General features: G+C 55.0%; 4 pseudogenes; all 4 read right to left on the minus strand.

Moving 5' to 3' along the window:
* Positions 1-2,630: 2,630 nt before the first annotated feature.
* LOC113889107 lies at positions 2,631-2,750 on the minus strand (annotated as a pseudogene).
* Positions 2,751-6,168: 3,418 nt separating this feature from the next.
* LOC113889108 lies at positions 6,169-6,288 on the minus strand (annotated as a pseudogene).
* A 3,418-nt stretch (positions 6,289-9,706) lies between these two features.
* LOC113889109 lies at positions 9,707-9,826 on the minus strand (annotated as a pseudogene).
* Positions 9,827-13,248: 3,422 nt separating this feature from the next.
* On the minus strand, positions 13,249-13,368 carry LOC113889110 (annotated as a pseudogene).
* Between the last annotated feature and the right edge of the window lie 5,342 nt (positions 13,369-18,710).

Below are 18,710 nucleotides of genomic sequence, written 5' to 3' on the forward strand. Positions count from 1 at the left end.
AACCCTAGAATTGAAAAGCAATGGACGTTTTTGAAAGAAACATGTGCAGGTGAAGCTCTCTTCCTTTTTGAGAGATGGTTAAATTCAAAATCTTGATACAACACATATGACTTTTGTGCACTTTCTTTCAAATCTCCATGACGAAGCCCTAAGGTGTCCAGGAAGAAAGGAGTAGAGGGGCAGACAAAAAGAGCAACCTTTCCCCTTGGTGCCATCTCAACCAGCTGCTTAGTTCCTTCATCTCAAGGACTATCATCTGGGCTTCTCTGCTTTGTCTGATTCTTGTTTCGGGGACCGTTTCTCGTCACAAGGCTGTCAACAGTGGGGGTGGGGGGTCTGTGGGGGGTGGGGAGCCCTTCTTTCCATTCCACATGAGACCCAGTGGACAATCCAGGCCCTGCCCACTGCATTGAGTGTGCAGCAACAATATCAACGGTAATGCCGGTGAACAATGCGTATTCCTGGAATCCACTCCGTTGGCTACTGACTGTGTGTGGTGGTGGTCTGGAACCTGGACCTGGAAGCTTTCTGGATGATTGCAAATGACACCAAAGTCTGAGGACGGGAGACCAATAAAACTTCAAGACAAGAAGTTTGCACCACTTACGTAGGCCGCAGGCATCCTTCCGTTCTCCCGAAGGAGAGGAGACACTGAGGCCTCCCCGGTCGGATCTTAGAAGCCCAGGCATAATTAGTAAGCATGGTGGGTTCCGCGCTCCAGATGGAGACTCAACCAGAGTGAGAGAGAGAGCGACATGGGGAGACCAGTATTTTGAGAAACTGATCCCAATTCTTTATTTTCCATGGTCTACTTTTATACACTGAGATGTTATGCAAAAGTCACATGGGGACAGCAGTCCTGACTTTCATTAAAGTCAGGTGCTTCACACAAATGTATACAGAGGTCTTAGGGGTGTTACATCATCTTCTGGCCAGGGGGCCCTGCTGACAATTTACGACCCTCTCCTTGTGACAGCGGTCAGTCAATCAGGACACTTATTTCTCCAGGGCTGATTATTCTCAAAACAGACGCCACCCAAATAAAGTTACATTCCTACAGGGTAAGATCTTCACATTTCTGCAAGAGCCACACACCTCCAGAAGGAACCACAAGACTTGCCTGAAATGGTCAAGGTATAAGTCTTGGACTCAACGTTGGAAGGTCTCCACCTTTGCTATGGAAGTCAAACGATCTTTCTTTGAAATGAAAATGGAGCATACTGAACGTTCACATGCTTCTAGAGCATTTGAAAAGCCCTAACTTGTAGAAATCTGCTGTACGAGTTCCTTGAAAGCAAGAACCTCTATGCATGGATATGTCTTCATGCCTTAGATTGTGCCTCGAATATAGTGTACACATCAACCCAGGAAAGGAAAGAATTGACTCGCCAAATATACACAGAGATCAAAAGTGCCGAGCCAAGTGACCCCTTGAGGCTTCCAAGAGCTTTTCTGTCTTTCACACACTAAGTAAATACTGAGCACCTACGATGAGCTAGGAGGCATGTAATAAGTTTCAGGGAATAGAAGGCGGAGAGAAGAAGACACAGAGTTCCTGCTTTCACTGAGACGACTCTAATGATACATCACAGGCAGATCCTTTGAGAACCTATAGAGGGGCCTCTTCCCTCACCACAAAACCTGGGTGTCAGGGAAGGCTTTCCAGAGGCACCATTTCGTTGAGGTCCATAGGTTGAACCTAGGTAAACCAGGGTTGAGATGCAGGAAGAATTTCAGGCAGGGAAAATAGCATCTTGGAAGGCTATGTGACCAGGGAAACTTAGGACATTCAAGAAACGAAAAATGCCCTATGGGATGGAAGCCAAAGAGTGCAGAGGGCATTCCAGGCAAAAGACATCAGAGAAGAACGTGAGGAGCAAGCCTGAAGGGAAGTGGTCGTATCTTCAATATGCTGGGAAAATACGAGAGCCGTTGGAGCAGGGAGGTGACAGCATTGCATCTGCATTTCCAAAAGGTCATCTTGCTCCACATCACTAATGATTGGAGAGGCTCAACTCCAAACTCCAAGGAGGGACCACTTCACATGAGTCCGATTGGGCCTCACTGCGATGTCTGTCAATAACCAGGCTGGAGAAGATGTGGAGCAAAGGGAACTCTCCTCCACGGTGAGTAGGAATGGGCGTGGGTAGAGCCGGTATGGAAAAGATTATGGAGGTTCCCGAAGGAACTAAAAGTGGAAGTAGCTTATGGTTCAGCAGTCCGACTCCCAGGCATAGATCCACCCACGGTATAATTGAACAAGATAGATGCCCCGTTTGGGCACATCTATCTGTGCGTGCGCGCGCACATGCGCATGCGCGATGGCCTGCGAGGCAGGGGGTGGGGGGGGGTGCTGGGGATCTGGCTTGAGTCGGTGCAAGCCCCGGGATTGCCTGAGGCAAGCCAAAGGAGCCCCAGATGGAGACGGGACTGCCGGTCGTCGGGTGTCCTGGAAGCCGAATGCGAATGCGGAGGGGCTCGCGGGCCGCGCGGAGGCAACCCAGGTCTGCAGCGGGAGTCGGGGCCCCGGCCAGCCGCTCCCCGCGGCCCGGGAGGGGCTGGGGCTGCGGGGGGGATCCAAGAATCGGGACGCGCGGCGGGGGCTACAGGACCTCTTCTGGTAGGCAAAAAGCCTCGAGCACCCGGGATTCCCAGGTGGTCTCCCATCCAAGATCCTAACCAGGCCCGACCCTGCTTAGCTTCCGAGATCAGACGAGATCGGGCGCCTTCAGGCTGATAGGGCCTGAGACGGTGGCGGTTGGCTCGGGGCGCCCTAAGAGCCTTGCGCTTCGCCTCCCTTTCGCTCTGCCCTGCAGGTCGGGCCAACGGGCCGCACCTCTCGTCGCGGGGCGTGCTGTACTTGAGCCGCACGACCCGCGACCGGACTCCAGCCTGCTGACGCCGGCCCGCCCCCCCGAACACCGCCAACACCAGAGCAGCAAGCGCCTGGCCGGGCCCGGGGGCCCGAGGGGCTTCCAGGACCCCCCATTGACCGGGAGGGCGTGCGTGCGTGCGTGCGCGCGGGGCCTGGGGGCTGGGCTGAGGGGTGTGGAGGTCTCGGCGCCCTCCCACCCGCGGCCACTCCAGACCCGGCCGCGCTCGCTGAGCGGGGCCTCCCCCCGATCCCATGCGCTGCTCAGGCCCGCGCGGCCCCGGAGGTGTCGGTCTTCGGCGCCCGCCGCCTCCCAACCCCCGCGGCCCAGGGGCCTCTGAACCTCCTGCGGGCCTAGGCGCAGCGAAACTTGAGCGCCCAACTTGCGCGGCACCTGTCCGGTGCCCAAACCCAGCAGAAGCCAGGAAGGCGCGGTCGAGCGGAGCGCCTCAGCCCCTCCCCTTCGCACTACCGAGGCCCCCCCTTTGCCCCCACGCCAAGCCCTCGACCTTCCTGAGAGAGCAGACGAGCCACAGGCAGGCACACAGACAGACACACAGACACTCGCACGCACCCACGCCAAGGGAGACAGCTGGCCTGCGCAAGCTCCTCAGCCAGAACCAGAGCGCCTGGGAGAGGCCGGGGCCAGACGAACGCGCCGGCGGCTGGCTGTCAGGAGATACAGAGGCAGAAATACATGAAGATTCCGAGACAGACTCCAAGACGGCAAGAGGAGATACAGACACACACACACACACACACACACACACACACACACTTGAGTGTGGTCTTTGGAATTACTTCTGTTCGTAGTTGCTGGATTGAGCCCAACTTTGATACGACCCATGGACTGCGGCCCATCAGGCTCCTCTGTCCGTGGCATTTCCCAGGCGAGGATACTGGAGTGGGTTGCCATTTCCTTCTACGGGAGGCATCTTCCGGACCCAGGGATCGAACCCCAATCTCCTGGGTGGGGATACCTTGCCATCTGAACCAGGACATTGCTAATTCCCTAGGCAAAATACAAAGAATAGAGCTCGTGTTCTACTAAATGGAAAGATGATTTCAGAAACAGAAGCTGTCCTTTTTGGTATCTGTGAATCTTTATGTAGTTTTCGTTGATTTTTACTATTAAGGCTAAGTGAACAAGGCAAGAGAGAAACCCTAGAATTGAAAAGCAATGGACGTTTTTGAAAGAAACATGTGCAGGTGAAGCTCTCTTCCTTTTTGAGAGATGGTTAAATTCAAAATCTTGATACAACACATATGACTTTTGTGCACTTTCTTTCAAATCTCCATGACGAAGCCCTAAGGTGTCCAGGAAGAAAGGAGTAGAGGGGCAGACAAAAAGAGCAACCTTTCCCCTTGGTGCCATCTCAACCAGCTGCTTAGTTCCTTCATCTCAAGGACTATCATCTGGGCTTCTCTGCTTTGTCTGATTCTTGTTTCGGGGACCGTTTCTCGTCACAAGGCTGTCAACAGTGGGGGTGGGGGGTCTGTGGGGGGTGGGGAGCCCTTCTTTCCATTCCACATGAGACCCAGTGGACAATCCAGGCCCTGCCCACTGCATTGAGTGTGCAGCAACAATATCAACGGTAATGCCGGTGAACAATGCGTATTCCTGGAATCCACTCCGTTGGCTACTGACTGTGTGTGGTGGTGGTCTGGAACCTGGACCTGGAAGCTTTCTGGATGATTGCAAATGACACCAAAGTCTGAGGACGATGGAAGATCTTCACATTTCTGCAAGAGCCACACACCTCCAGAAGGAACCACAAGACTTGCCTGAAATGGTCAAGGTATAAGTCTTGGACTCAACGTTGGAAGGTCTCCACCTTTGCTATGGAAGTCAAACGATCTTTCTTTGAAATGAAAATGGAGCATACTGAACGTTCACATGCTTCTAGAGCATTTGAAAAGCCCTAACTTGTAGAAATCTGCTGTACGAGTTCCTTGAAAGCAAGAACCTCTATGCATGGATATGTCTTCATGCCTTAGATTGTGCCTCGAATATAGTGTACACATCAACCCAGGAAAGGAAAGAATTGACTCGCCAAATATACACAGAGATCAAAAGTGCCGAGCCAAGTGACCCCTTGAGGCTTCCAAGAGCTTTTCTGTCTTTCACACACTAAGTAAATACTGAGCACCTACGATGAGCTAGGAGGCATGTAATAAGTTTCAGGGAATAGAAGGCGGAGAGAAGAAGACACAGAGTTCCTGCTTTCACTGAGACGACTCTAATGATACATCACAGGCAGATCCTTTGAGAACCTATAGAGGGGCCTCTTCCCTCACCACAAAACCTGGGTGTCAGGGAAGGCTTTCCAGAGGCACCATTTCGTTGAGGTCCATAGGTTGAACCTAGGTAAACCAGGGTTGAGATGCAGGAAGAATTTCAGGCAGGGAAAATAGCATCTTGGAAGGCTATGTGACCAGGGAAACTTAGGACATTCAAGAAACGAAAAATGCCCTATGGGATGGAAGCCAAAGAGTGCAGAGGGCATTCCAGGCAAAAGACATCAGAGAAGAACGTGAGGAGCAAGCCTGAAGGGAAGTGGTCGTATCTTCAATATGCTGGGAAAATACGAGAGCCGTTGGAGCAGGGAGGTGACAGCATTGCATCTGCATTTCCAAAAGGTCATCTTGCTCCACATCACTAATGATTGGAGAGGCTCAACTCCAAACTCCAAGGAGGGACCACTTCACATGAGTCCGATTGGGCCTCACTGCAATGTCTGTCAATAACCAGTGCTGGAGAAGATGTGGAGCAAAGGGAACTCTCCTCCACGGTGAGTAGGAACGGGCGTGGGTAGAGCCGGTATGGAAAAGATTATGGAGGTTCCCGAAGGAACTAAAAGTGGAAGTAGCTTATGGTTCAGCAGTCCGACTCCCAGGCATAGATCCACCCACGGTATAAGTGAACAAGATAGATGCCCCGTTTGGGCACATCTATCTGTGCGTGCGTGCGCACATGCGCATGCGCGATGGCCTGCGAGGCAGGGGGTGGGGCGGGGTGCTGGGGATCTGGCTGGAGTCCGTGCAAGCCCCGGGATTGCCTGAGGCAAGCCAAAGGAGCCCCAGATGGAGACGGGACTGCCGGTCGTCGGGTGTCCTGGAAGCCGAATGCGAATGCGGAGGGGCTCGCGGGCCGCGTGGAGGCAACCCAGGTCTGCAGCGGGAGTCGGGGCCCCGGCCAGCCGCTCCCCGCGGCCCGGGAGGGGCTGGGGCTGCGGGGGGGATCCAAGAATCGGGACGCGCGGCGGGGGCTACAGGACCTCTTCTGGTAGGCAAAAAGCCTCGAGCACCCGGGATTCCCAGGTGGTCTCCCATCCAAGATCCTAACCAGGCCCGACCCTGCTTAGCTTCCGAGATCAGACGAGATCGGGCGCCTTCAGGCTGATAGGGCCTGAGACGGTGGCGGTTGGCTCGGGGCGCCCTAAGAGCCTTGCGCTTCGCCTCCCTTTCGCTCTGCCCTGCAGGTCGGGCCAACGGGCCGCACCTCTCGTCGCGGGGCGTGCTGTACTTGAGCCGCACGACCCGCGACCGGACTCCAGCCTGCTGACGCCGGCCCGCCCCCCCGAACACCGCCAACACCAGAGCAGCAAGCGCCTGGCCGGGCCCGGGGGCCCGAGGGGCTTCCAGGACCCCCCATTGACCGGGAGGGCGTGCGTGCGTGCGTGCGCGCGGGGCCTGGGGGCTGGGCTGAGGGGTGTGGAGGTCTCGGCGCCCTCCCACCCGCGGCCACTCCAGACCCGGCCGCGCTCGCTGAGCGGGGCCTCCCCCCGATCCCATGCGCTGCTCAGGCCCGCGCGGCCCCGGAGGTGTCGGTCTTCGGCGCCCGCCGCCTCCCAACCCCCGCGGCCCAGGGGCCTCTGAACCTCCTGCGGGCCTAGGCGCAGCGAAACTTGAGCGCCCAACTTGCGCGGCACCTGTCCGGTGCCCAAACCCAGCAGAAGCCAGGAAGGCGCGGTCGAGCGGAGCGCCTCAGCCCCTCCCCTTCGCACTACCGAGGCCCCCCCTTTGACCCCACGCCAAGCCCTCGACCTTCCTGAGAGAGCAGACGAGCCACAGGCAGGCACACAGACAGACACACAGACACTCGCACGCACCCACGCCAAGGGAGACAGCTGGCCTGCGCAAGCTCCTCAGCCAGAGCCAGAGCGCCTGGGAGAGGCCGGGGCCAGACGAACGGGCCGGCGGCTGGCTGTCAGGAGATACAGAGGCAGAAATACATGAAGATTCCGAGACAGACTCAAAGACGGCAAGAGGAGATACAGACACACACACACACACACACACACACACACACACACACTTGAGTGTGGTCTTTGGAATTACTTCTGTTCGTAGTTGCTGGGTTGAGCCCAACTTTGATACGACCCATGGACTGCGGCCCATCAGGCTCCTCTGTCCGTGGCATTTCCCAGGCGAGGATACTGGAGTGGGTTGCCATTTCCTTCTACGGGAGGCATCTTCCGGACCCAGGGATCGAACCCCAATCTCCTGGGTGGGATACCTTGCCATCTGAACCAGGACATTGCTAATTCCCTAGGCAAAATACAAAGAATAGAGCTCGTGTTCTACTAAATGGAAAGATGATTTCAGAAACAGAAGCTGTCCTTTTTGGTATCTGTGAATCTTTATGTAGTTTTCGTTGATTTTTACTATTAAGGCTAAGTGAACAAGGCAAGAGAGAAACCCTAGAATTGAAAAGCAATGGACGTTTTTGAAAGAAACATGTGCAGGTGAAGCTCTCTTCCTTTTTGAGAGATGGTTAAATTCAAAATCTTGATACAACACATATGACTTTTGTGCACTTTCTTTCAAATCTCCATGACGAAGCCCTAAGGTGTCCAGGAAGAAAGGAGTAGAGGGGCAGACAAAAAGAGCAACCTTTCCCCTTGGTGCCATCTCAACCAGCTGCTTAGTTCCTTCATCTCAAGGACTATCATCTGGGCTTCTCTGCTTTGTCTGATTCTTGTTTCGGGGACCGTTTCTCGTCACAAGGCTGTCAACAGTGGGGGTGGGGGGTCTGTGGGGGGTGGGGAGCCCTTCTTTCCATTCCACATGAGACCCAGTGGACAATCCAGGCCCTGCCCACTGCATTGAGTGTGCAGCAACAATATCAACGGTAATGCCGGTGAACAATGCGTATTCCTGGAATCCACTCCGTTGGCTACTGACTGTGTGTGGTGGTGGTCTGGAACCTGGACCTGGAAGCTTTCTGGATGATTGCAAATGACACCAAAGTCTGAGGACGATGGAAGATCTTCACATTTCTGCAAGAGCCACACACCTCCAGAAGGAATCACAAGACTTGCCTGAAATGGTCAAGGTATAAGTCTTGGACTCAACGTTGGAAGGTCTCCACCTTTGCTATGGAAGTCAAACGATCTTTCTTTGAAATGAAAATGGAGCATACTGAACGTTCACATGCTTCTAGAGCATTTGAAAAGCCCTAACTTGTAGAAATCTGCTGTACGAGTTCCGTGAAAGCAAGAACCTCTATGCATGGATATGTCTTCATGCCTTAGATTGTGCCTCGAATATAGTGTACACATCAACCCAGGAAAGGAAAGAATTGACTCGCCAAATAGACACAGAGATCAAAAGTGCCGAGCCAAGTGACCCCTTGAGGCTTCCAAGAGCTTTTCTGTCTTTCACACACTAAGTAAATACTGAGCACCTACGATGAGCTAGGAGGCATGTAATAAGTTTCAGGGAATAGAAGGCGGAGAGAAGAAGACACAGAGTTCCTGCTTTCACTGAGACGACTCTAATGATACATCACAGGCAGATCCTTTGAGAACCTATAGAGGGGCCTCTTCCCTCACCACAAAACCTGGGTGTCAGGGAAGGCTTTCCAGAGGCACCATTTCGTTGAGGTCCATAGGTTGAACCTAGGTAAACCAGGGTTGAGATGCAGGAAGAATTTCAGGCAGGGAAAATAGCATCTTGGAAGGCTATGTGACCAGGGAAACTTAGGACATTCAAGAAACGAAAAATGCCCTATGGGATGGAAGCCAAAGAGTGCAGAGGGCATTCCAGGCAAAAGACATCAGAGAAGAACGTGAGGAGCAAGCCTGAAGGGAAGTGGTCGTATCGTCAATATGCTGGGAAAATACGAGAGCCGTTGGAGCAGGGAGGTGACAGCATTGCATCTGCATTTCCAAAAGGTCATCTTGCTCCACATCACTAATGATTGGAGAGGCTCAACTCCAAACTCCAAGGAGGGACCACTTCACATGAGTCCGATTGGGCCTCACTGCAATGTCTGTCAATAACCAGTGCTGGAGAAGATGTGGAGCAAAGGGAACTCTCCTCCACGGTGAGTAGGAACGGGCGTGGGTAGAGCCGGTATGGAAAAGATTATGGAGGTTCCCGAAGGAACTAAAAGTGGAAGTAGCCTATGGTTCAGCAGTCCGACTCCCAGGCATAGATACACCCACGGTATAAGTGAACAAGATAGATGCCCCGTTTGGGCACATCTATCTGTGCGTGCGTGCGCACTTGCGCATGCGCGATGGCCTGCGAGACAGGGGGTGGGGCGGGGGCTGGGGCTCTGGCTGGAGTCCGTGCAAGCCCCGGGATTGCCTGAGGCAAGCCAAAGGAGCCCCAGATGGAGACGGGACTGCCGGTCGTCGGGTGTCCTGGAAGCCGAATGCGAATGCGGAGGGGCTCGCGGGCCGCGTGGAGGCAACCCAGGTCTGCAGCGGGAGTCGGGGCCCCGGCCAGCCGCTCCCCGCGGCCCGGGAGGGGCTGGGGCTGCGGGGGGGATCCAAGAATCGGGACGCGCGGCGGGGGCTACAGGACCTCTTCTGGTAGGCAAAAAGCCTCGAGCACCCGGGATTCCCAGGTGGTCTCCCATCCAAGATCCTAACCAGGCCCGACCCTGCTTAGCTTCCGAGATCAGACGAGATCGGGCGCCTTCAGGCTGATAGGGCCTGAGACGGTGGCGGTTGGCTCGGGGCGCCCTAAGAGCCTTGCGCTTCGCCTCCCTTTCGCTCTGCCCTGCAGGTCGGGCCAACGGGCCGCACCTCTCGTCGCGGGGCGTGCTGTACTTGAGCCGCACGACCCGCGACCGGACTCCAGCCTGCTGACGCCGGCCCGCCCCCCCGAACACCGCCAACACCAGAGCAGCAAGCGCCTGGCCGGGCCCGGGGGCCCGAGGGGCTTCCAGGACCCCCCATTGACCGGGAGGGCGTGCGTGCGTGCGTGCGCGCGGGGCCTGGGGGCTGGGCTGAGGGGTGTGGAGGTCTCGGCGCCCTCCCACCCGCGGCCACTCCAGACCCGGCCGCGCTCGCTGAGCGGGGCCTCCCCCGATCCCATGCGCTGCTCAGGCCCGCGCGGCCCCGGAGGTGTCGGTCTTCGGCGCCCGCCGCCTCCCAACCCCCGCGGCCCAGGGGCCTCTGAACCTCCTGCGGGCCTAGGCGCAGCGAAACTTGAGCGCCCAACTTGCGCGGCACCTGTCCGGTGCCCAAACCCAGCAGAAGCCAGGAAGGCGCGGTCGAGCGGAGCGCCTCAGCCCCTCCCCTTCGCACTACCGAGGCCCCCCCTTTGACCCCACGCCAAGCCCTCGACCTTCCTGAGAGAGCAGACGAGCCACAGGCAGGCACACAGACAGACACACAGACACTCGCACGCACCCACGCCAAGGGAGACAGCTGGCCTGCGCAAGCTCCTCAGCCAGAGCCAGAGCGCCTGGGAGAGGCCGGGTCCAGACGAACGGGCCGGCGGCTGGCTGTCAGGAGATACAGAGGCAGAAATACATGAAGATTCCGAGACAGACTCAAAGACGGCAAGAGGAGATACAGACACACACACACACACACACACACACACACACACACACACACTTGAGTGTGGTCTTTGGAATTACTTCTGTTCGTAGTTGCTGGGTTGAGCCCAACTTTGATACGACCCATGGACTGCGGCCCATCAGGCTCCTCTGTCCGTGGCATTTCCCAGGCGAGGATACTGGAGTGGGTTGCCATTTCCTTCTACGGGAGGCATCTTCCGGACCCAGGGATCGAACCCCAATCTCCTGCGCGCGGATACCTTGCCATCTGAACCAGGACATTGCTAATTCCCTAGGCAAAATACAAAGAATAGAGCTCGTGTTCTACTAAATGGAAAGATGATTTCAGAAACAGAAGCTGTCCTTTTTGGTATCTGTGAATCTTTATGTAGTTTTCGTTGATTTTTACTATTAAGGCTAAGTGAACAAGGCAAGAGAGAAACCCTAGAATTGAAAAGCAATGGACGTTTTTGAAAGAAACATGTGCAGGTGAAGCTCTCTTCCTTTTTGAGAGATGGTTAAATTCAAAATCTTGATACAACACATATGACTTTTGTGCACTTTCTTTCAAATCTCCATGACGAAGCCCTAAGGTGTCCAGGAAGAAAGGAGTAGAGGGGCAGACAAAAAGAGCAACCTTTCCCCTTGGTGCCATCTCAACCAGCTGCTTAGTTCCTTCATCTCAAGGACTATCATCTGGGCTTCTCTGCTTTGTCTGATTCTTGTTTCGGGGACCGTTTCTCGTCACAAGGCTGTCAACAGTGGGGGTGGGGGGTCTGTGGGGGGTGGGGAGCCCTTCTTTCCATTCCACATGAGACCCAGTGGACAATCCAGGCCCTGCCCACTGCATTGAGTGTGCAGCAACAATATCAACGGTAATGCCGGTGAACAATGCGTATTCCTGGAATCCACTCCGTTGGCTACTGACTGTGTGTGGTGGTGGTCTGGAACCTGGACCTGGAAGCTTTCTGGATGATTGCAAATGACACCAAAGTCTGAGGACGATGGAAGATCTTCACATTTCTGCAAGAGCCACACACCTCCAGAAGGAATCACAAGACTTGCCTGAAATGGTCAAGGTATAAGTCTTGGACTCAACGTTGGAAGGTCTCCACCTTTGCTATGGAAGTCAAACGATCTTTCTTTGAAATGAAAATGGAGCATACTGAACGTTCACATGCTTCTAGAGCATTTGAAAAGCCCTAACTTGTAGAAATCTGCTGTACGAGTTCCGTGAAAGCAAGAACCTCTATGCATGGATATGTCTTCATGCCTTAGATTGTGCCTCGAATATAGTGTACACATCAACCCAGGAAAGGAAAGAATTGACTCGCCAAATAGACACAGAGATCAAAAGTGCCGAGCCAAGTGACCCCTTGAGGCTTCCAAGAGCTTTTCTGTCTTTCACACACTAAGTAAATACTGAGCACCTACGATGAGCTAGGAGGCATGTAATAAGTTTCAGGGAATAGAAGGCGGAGAGAAGAAGACACAGAGTTCCTGCTTTCACTGAGACGACTCTAATGATACATCACAGGCAGATCCTTTGAGAACCTATAGAGGGGCCTCTTCCCTCACCACAAAACCTGGGTGTCAGGGAAGGCTTTCCAGAGGCACCATTTCGTTGAGGTCCATAGGTTGAACCTAGGTAAACCAGGGTTGAGATGCAGGAAGAATTTCAGGCAGGGAAAATAGCATCTTGGAAGGCTATGTGACCAGGGAAACTTAGGACATTCAAGAAACGAAAAATGCCCTATGGGATGGAAGCCAAAGAGTGCAGAGGGCATTCCAGGCAAAAGACATCACAGAAGAACGTGAGGAGCAAGCCTGAAGGGAAGTGGTCGTATCGTCAATATGCTGGGAAAATACGAGAGCCGTTGGAGCAGGGAGGTGACAGCATTGCATCTGCATTTCCAAAAGGTCATCTTGCTCCACATCACTAATGATTGGAGAGGCTCAACTCCAAACTCCAAGGAGGGACCACTTCACATGAGTCCGATTGGGCCTCACTGCAATGTCTGTCAATAACCAGTGCTGGAGAAGATGTGGAGCAAAGGGAACTCTCCTCCACGGTGAGTAGGAACGGGCGTGGGTAGAGCCGGTATGGAAAAGATTATGGAGGTTCCCGAAGGAACTAAAAGTGGAAGTAGCCTATGGTTCAGCAGTCCGACTCCCAGGCATAGATACACCCACGGTATAAGTGAACAAGATAGATGCCCCGTTTGGGCACATCTATCTGTGCGTGCGTGCGCACTTGCGCATGCGCGATGGCCTGCGAGACAGGGGGTGGGGCGGGGGCTGGGGCTCTGGCTGGAGTCCGTGCAAGCCCCGGGATTGCCTGAGGCAAGCCAAAGGAGCCCCAGATGGAGACGGGACTGCCGGTCGTCGGGTGTCCTGGAAGCCGAATGCGAATGCGGAGGGGCTCGCGGGCCGCGTGGAGGCAACCCAGGTCTGCAGCGGGAGTCGGGGCCCCGGCCAGCCGCTCCCCGCGGCCCGGGAGGGGCTGGGGCTGCGGGGGGGATCCAAGAATCGGGACGCGCGGCGGGGGCTACAGGACCTCTTCTGGTAGGCAAAAAGCCTCGAGCACCCGGGATTCCCAGGTGGTCTCCCATCCAAGATCCTAACCAGGCCCGACCCTGCTTAGCTTCCGAGATCAGACGAGATCGGGCGCCTTCAGGCTGATAGGGCCTGAGACGGTGGCGGTTGGCTCGGGGCGCCCTAAGAGCCTTGCGCTTCGCCTCCCTTTCGCTCTGCCCTGCAGGTCGGGCCAACGGGCCGCACCTCTCGTCGCGGGGCGTGCTGTACTTGAGCCGCACGACCCGCGACCGGACTCCAGCCTGCTGACGCCGGCCCGCCCCCCCGAACACCGCCAACACCAGAGCAGCAAGCGCCTGGCCGGGCCCGGGGGCCCGAGGGGCTTCCAGGACCCCCCATTGACCGGGAGGGCGTGCGTGCGTGCGTGCGCGCGGGGCCTGGGGGCTGGGCTGAGGGGTGTGGAGGTCTCGGCGCCCTCCCACCCGCGGCCACTCCAGACCCGGCCGCGCTCGCTGAGCGGGGCCTCCCCCGATCCCATGCGCTGCTCAGGCCCGCGCGGCCCCGGAGGTGTCGGTCTTCGGCGCCCGCCGCCTCCCAACCCCCGCGGCCCAGGGGCCTCTGAACCTCCTGCGGGCCTAGGCGCAGCGAAACTTGAGCGCCCAACTTGCCCGGCACCTGTCCGGTGCCCAAACCCAGCAGAAGCCAGGAGGCGCGGTCGAGCGGAGCGCCTCAGCCCCTCCCCTTCGCACTACCGAGGCCCCCCCTTTGACCCCACGCCAAGCCCTCGACCTTCCTGAGAGAGCAGACGAGCCACAGGCAGGCACACAGACAGACACACAGACACTCGCACGCACCCACGCCAAGGGAGACAGCTGGCCTGCGCAAGCTCCTCAGCCAGAGCCAGAGCGCCTGGGAGAGGCGGGGGCAAGACGAACGGGCCGGCGGCTGGCTGTCAGGAGATACAGAGGCAGAAATACATGAAGATTCCGAGACAGACTCCAAGACGGCAAGAGGAGATACACACACACACACACACACACACACACACACACACACACTTGCGTGTGGTCTTTGGAAATACTTGTGTTCGTAGTTGCTGGGTTGAGCCCAACTTTAATACAACCCATGGACTGCGGCCCCTCAGGCTCCTCTCTCCGTGGCATTTCCCAGGCGAGGATACTGGGAGTGGGTTGCCATTTCCTTCTCCGGCGGGATCTTCCCGACCCAGGGATCAAACCCCAGTCTCCTGCGCGCGGATGCCTTGCCATCTGAACCAGGACATTGCTAATTCCCTAGGCAAAATACAAAGAATAGAGCTCGTGTTCTACTAAATGGAAAGATGATTTCAAAAACAGAAGCTGTCCTTTGTTGGTATCTGTGAATCTTTATGTAGTTTTCGTTGATTTTTACTGTTAAGGCTAAGTGAACAAGGCAAGAGAGAAACCCCAGAATTGAAAAGCAATTGACGGTTTTGAAAGAAACATGTGCAGGTGAAGCTCTCTTCCTTTTTGAGAGATGGTTAAATGCAAAATCTTGATTCAACACATATGACTTTTGTGCACTTTCTTTCAAATCTCCATGACAAAACCCTAAGGCGTCCAGGAAGAAAGGAGTAGAGGGGCAGACAAAAAGAGCAACCTTTCCCCTTGGTGCCATCGCAACCAGCTGCTTAGTTCCTTCATCTCAAGGACTATCATCTGGGCTTCTCTGGTTTGTCTGATTCTTGTTTCGGGGACCGTTTCTCGTCACAAGGCTGTCAACAGTGGGGGTGGGGGTGTGTGTGTGGGGGGGGGAGCCCTTCTTTCCATTCCACATGAGACCCAGTGGACAATCCAGGCCCTGCCCACTGCATTGAGTGTGCAGCAACAATATCAACGGTAATGCCGGTGAACAATGCGTATTCCTGGAATCCACTCCGTTGACTACTGACTGTGTGTGGTGGTGGTCTGGAACCTAGACCTGGAAGCTTTCTGGATGATTGCAAATGACACCAAAGTCTGAGGACGATGGAAGATTGCCGGGGTCCTGCCCCGGCTGATCCAGGGTATTCGAAGCGGGGACGGTGTCGGCGACCTATTTATTTATTTAAATATTTTATCAAAGATATAAAGAGTAATAGGATGAGGATAGCTCAGTAGGAAAATTCAGTGGAGAAAAGAGGCTGAGTGGCTTGGTTTACGCGGGAGACCAATAAAACTTCAAGACAAGAAGTTTGCACCACTTACGTAGGCCGCAGGCGTCCTTCCGTTCTCCCGAAGGAGAGGAGACACTGAGGCCTCCCCGGTCGGATCTTAGAAGCCCAGGCATAATTAGTAAGCATGGTGGGTTCCGCGCTCCAGATGGAGACTCAACCAGAGTGAGAGAGAGAGCGACATGGGGAGACCAGTATTTTGAGAAACTGATCCCAATTCTTTATTTTCCATGGTCTACTTTTATACACTGAGATGTTATGCAAAAGTCACATGGGGACAGCAGTCCTGACTTTCGTTAAAGTCAGGTGCTTCACACAAATGTATACAGAGGTCTTAGGGGTGTTACATCATCTTCTGGCCAGGGGGCCCTGCTGACAATTTACGACCCTCTCCTTGTGACAGCGGTCAGTCAATCAGGACACTTATTTCTCCAGGGCTGATTATTCTCAAAACAGACGCCACCCAAATAAAGTTACATTCCTACAGGGTGAGGGTGTAGTGGGTTTTAGTTAAGGAAAGAATTTACTTAGCCTAAGGTCTAACGTGATTAATATCAAAGGTTAATTCTATATATTCATTAATGTGTGTAAGGGCAGGGGATATGGAGACTTAGCAACAAACATTGGCTCAACAAATGAAAAACCCTTCACCAACACAATTTCTAATTAGCCCATTATACTTATACTAATAGTTTTCTAACTTTTCTAAGGAACCTGTTTTTAGAAGGTTTAAAGCATCTTGTGCCTCTCACGGTTGGGAGGCTGTGAGCGATCACATGTGGCCGGACAAGCCTGTCAGGCAGGCCAGAGAACCTTCAGAGGAGTTTGTAGGTTAAAACACTCTTATCACGCCCAGGAATTATTATAAACTGGAGCTCTAAGTTAACTCCTTCTCCAAAAGAGGTGGTGGGGGACAGCCCCCCGTAAAGTCAGAGGTGTAGGTGAGCACAAAGTAGTAAAGTAGGCAGGCTCTGGTTATGGGGGTAGATGCTCGAGGATTTCCAGGGGGACTCCTGAGGCTCGATCCCGCCTTTGCGTATGTCGAGCCTCCTTCCTCATGACCTTTGCCATGGGCGGAGTACCTCACTCTGGCCCCCAACAGAAGATCTTCACATTTCTGCAAGAGCCACACACCTCCAGAAGGAACCACAAGACTTGCCTGAAATGGTCAAGGTATAAGTCTTGGACTCAACGTTGGAAGGTCTCCACCTTTGCTATGGAAGTCAAACGATCTTTCTTTGAAATGAAAATGGAGCATACTGAACGTTCACATGCTTCTAGAGCATTTGAAAAGCCCTAACTTGTAGAAATCTGCTGTACGAGTTCCTTGAAAGCAAGAACCTCTATGCATGGATATGTCTTCATGCCTTAGATTGTGCCTCGAATATAGTGTACACATCAACCCAGGAAAGGAAAGAATTGACTCGCCAAATATACACAGAGATCAAAAGTGCCGAGCCAAGTGACCCCTTGAGGCTTCCAAGAGCTTTTCTGTCTTTCACACACTAAGTAAATACTGAGCACCTACGATGAGCTAGGAGGCATGTAATAAGTTTCAGGGAATAGAAGGCGGAGAGAAGAAGACACAGAGTTCCTGCTTTCACTGAGACGACTCTAATGATACATGACAGGCAGATCCTTTGAGAACCTATAGAGGGGCCTCTTCCCTCACCACAAAACCTGGGTGTCAGGGAAGGCTTTCCAGAGGCACCATTTCGTTGAGGTCCATAGGTTGAACCTAGGTAAACCAGGGTTGAGATGCAGGAAGAATTTCAGGCAGGGAAAATAGCATCTTGGAAGGCTATGTGACCAGGGAAACTTAGGACATTCAAGAAACGAAAAATGCCCTATGGGATGGAAGCCAAAGAGTGCAGAGGGCATTCCAGGCAAAAGACATCACAGAAGAACGTGAGGAGCAAGCCTGAAGGGAAGTGGTCGTATCTTCAATATGCTGGGAAAATACGAGAGCCGTTGGAGCAGGGAGGTGACAGCATTGCATCTGCATTTCCAAAAGGTCATCTTGCTCCACATCACTAATGATTGGAGAGGCTCAACTCCAAACTCCAAGGAGGGACCACTTCACATGAGTCGATTGGGCCTCACTGCGATGTCTGTCAATAACCAAAGCTGGAGAAGATGTGGAGCAAAGGGAACTCTCCTCCACGGTGAGTAGGAATGGGCGTGGGTAGAGCCGGTATGGAAAAGATTATGGAGGTTCCCGAAGGAACTAAAATTGGAAGAAGGCACTATTACAGCAGTCCGACTCCCAGGCATAGATACACCACCCCGGTATAAGTTGAACAAGATAGAGCCCGTTTGGCAATCTATCTGTGCGTGCGTGCGCACTTGCCATGCGTGAGTGCCTCGAGGCAGGGTGTGGGGGCCGGGCTGGGGCGTCTGGCTGGAGTCCGTGCAAGCCCCGGGATTGCCTGAGTCAGCCAAAAGTAGCCCCAGATGGAGAGCCGGGACTGCCGGTCGTCGGGTTGTCCTGGAGAGACCGAATGCGAATGCGGAGGGGCTCGCGGGCCGCGCGGAGGCAACCATGTCTGCAGCGGTAGTTCTGTGCCCCGGCCACCTTCTTCCCCGCGGCCCGGTCGTGGCTGGGGCTTCGGGGGGATTGCAAGAATCGGGACGCGCGGGGGGCTAAAGGACCTCTTCTGGTAGGCAAAAGCCTCGAGCACCCGGGATTCCCAGGTGGTCTCCATCCAAGATCCTAACCAGGCCCGACCCTGCTTAGCTTCCGAGATCAGACGAGATCGGGCGCCTTCGGCTGATAGGGCGGAGCCGGAGGCGGTTGGCTCGGGGCGCCTAAGAGCCTTGGCGCTTCGCCTCCCTTTCGGCTCTGCCCTGCAGGTCGGGGCCAACGGGCCGCACCTCTCGTCGCGGGGCGTGCTTACTTGAGCCGCACGACCGCGACCGGACCTCCAGCCTGCTGACGCCGGGCCCGCCCCCCGAACACCGCAACACCAGAGCAGCAAGCGCCTGGCCGGGCCCGGGGGGCCGAGGGGCTTCCAGGACCCCCCATTGACCGGGAGGCGTGCGTGCGTGCGTGCGCGCGGGCTGGGGGCTGGCTGAGGGGTGTGGAGGTCTCGGCGCCCTCCACCGCGGCCACTCCAGACCGGCCGCGCTCGCTGAGCGGGGCCTCCCCCCGATCCCATGCGCTGCTCAGGCCCGCGCGGCCCCGGAGGTGTCGGTCTTCGGCGCCCGCCGCCTCCCAACCCCCGCGGCCAGGGGCCTCTGAACCTCCTGCGGGCTAGGCGCAGCGAAACTTGAGCGCCCAACTTGCCCGGCACCTGTCCGGTGCCCAAACC

The sequence above is a fragment of the Bos indicus x Bos taurus genome, unplaced genomic scaffold (genome assembly GCF_003369695.1).
Source record: "Bos indicus x Bos taurus breed Angus x Brahman F1 hybrid unplaced genomic scaffold, Bos_hybrid_MaternalHap_v2.0 tig00003527_arrow_arrow_obj, whole genome shotgun sequence".
NCBI classification, from domain to species: domain Eukaryota; kingdom Metazoa; phylum Chordata; class Mammalia; order Artiodactyla; family Bovidae; genus Bos; species Bos indicus x Bos taurus.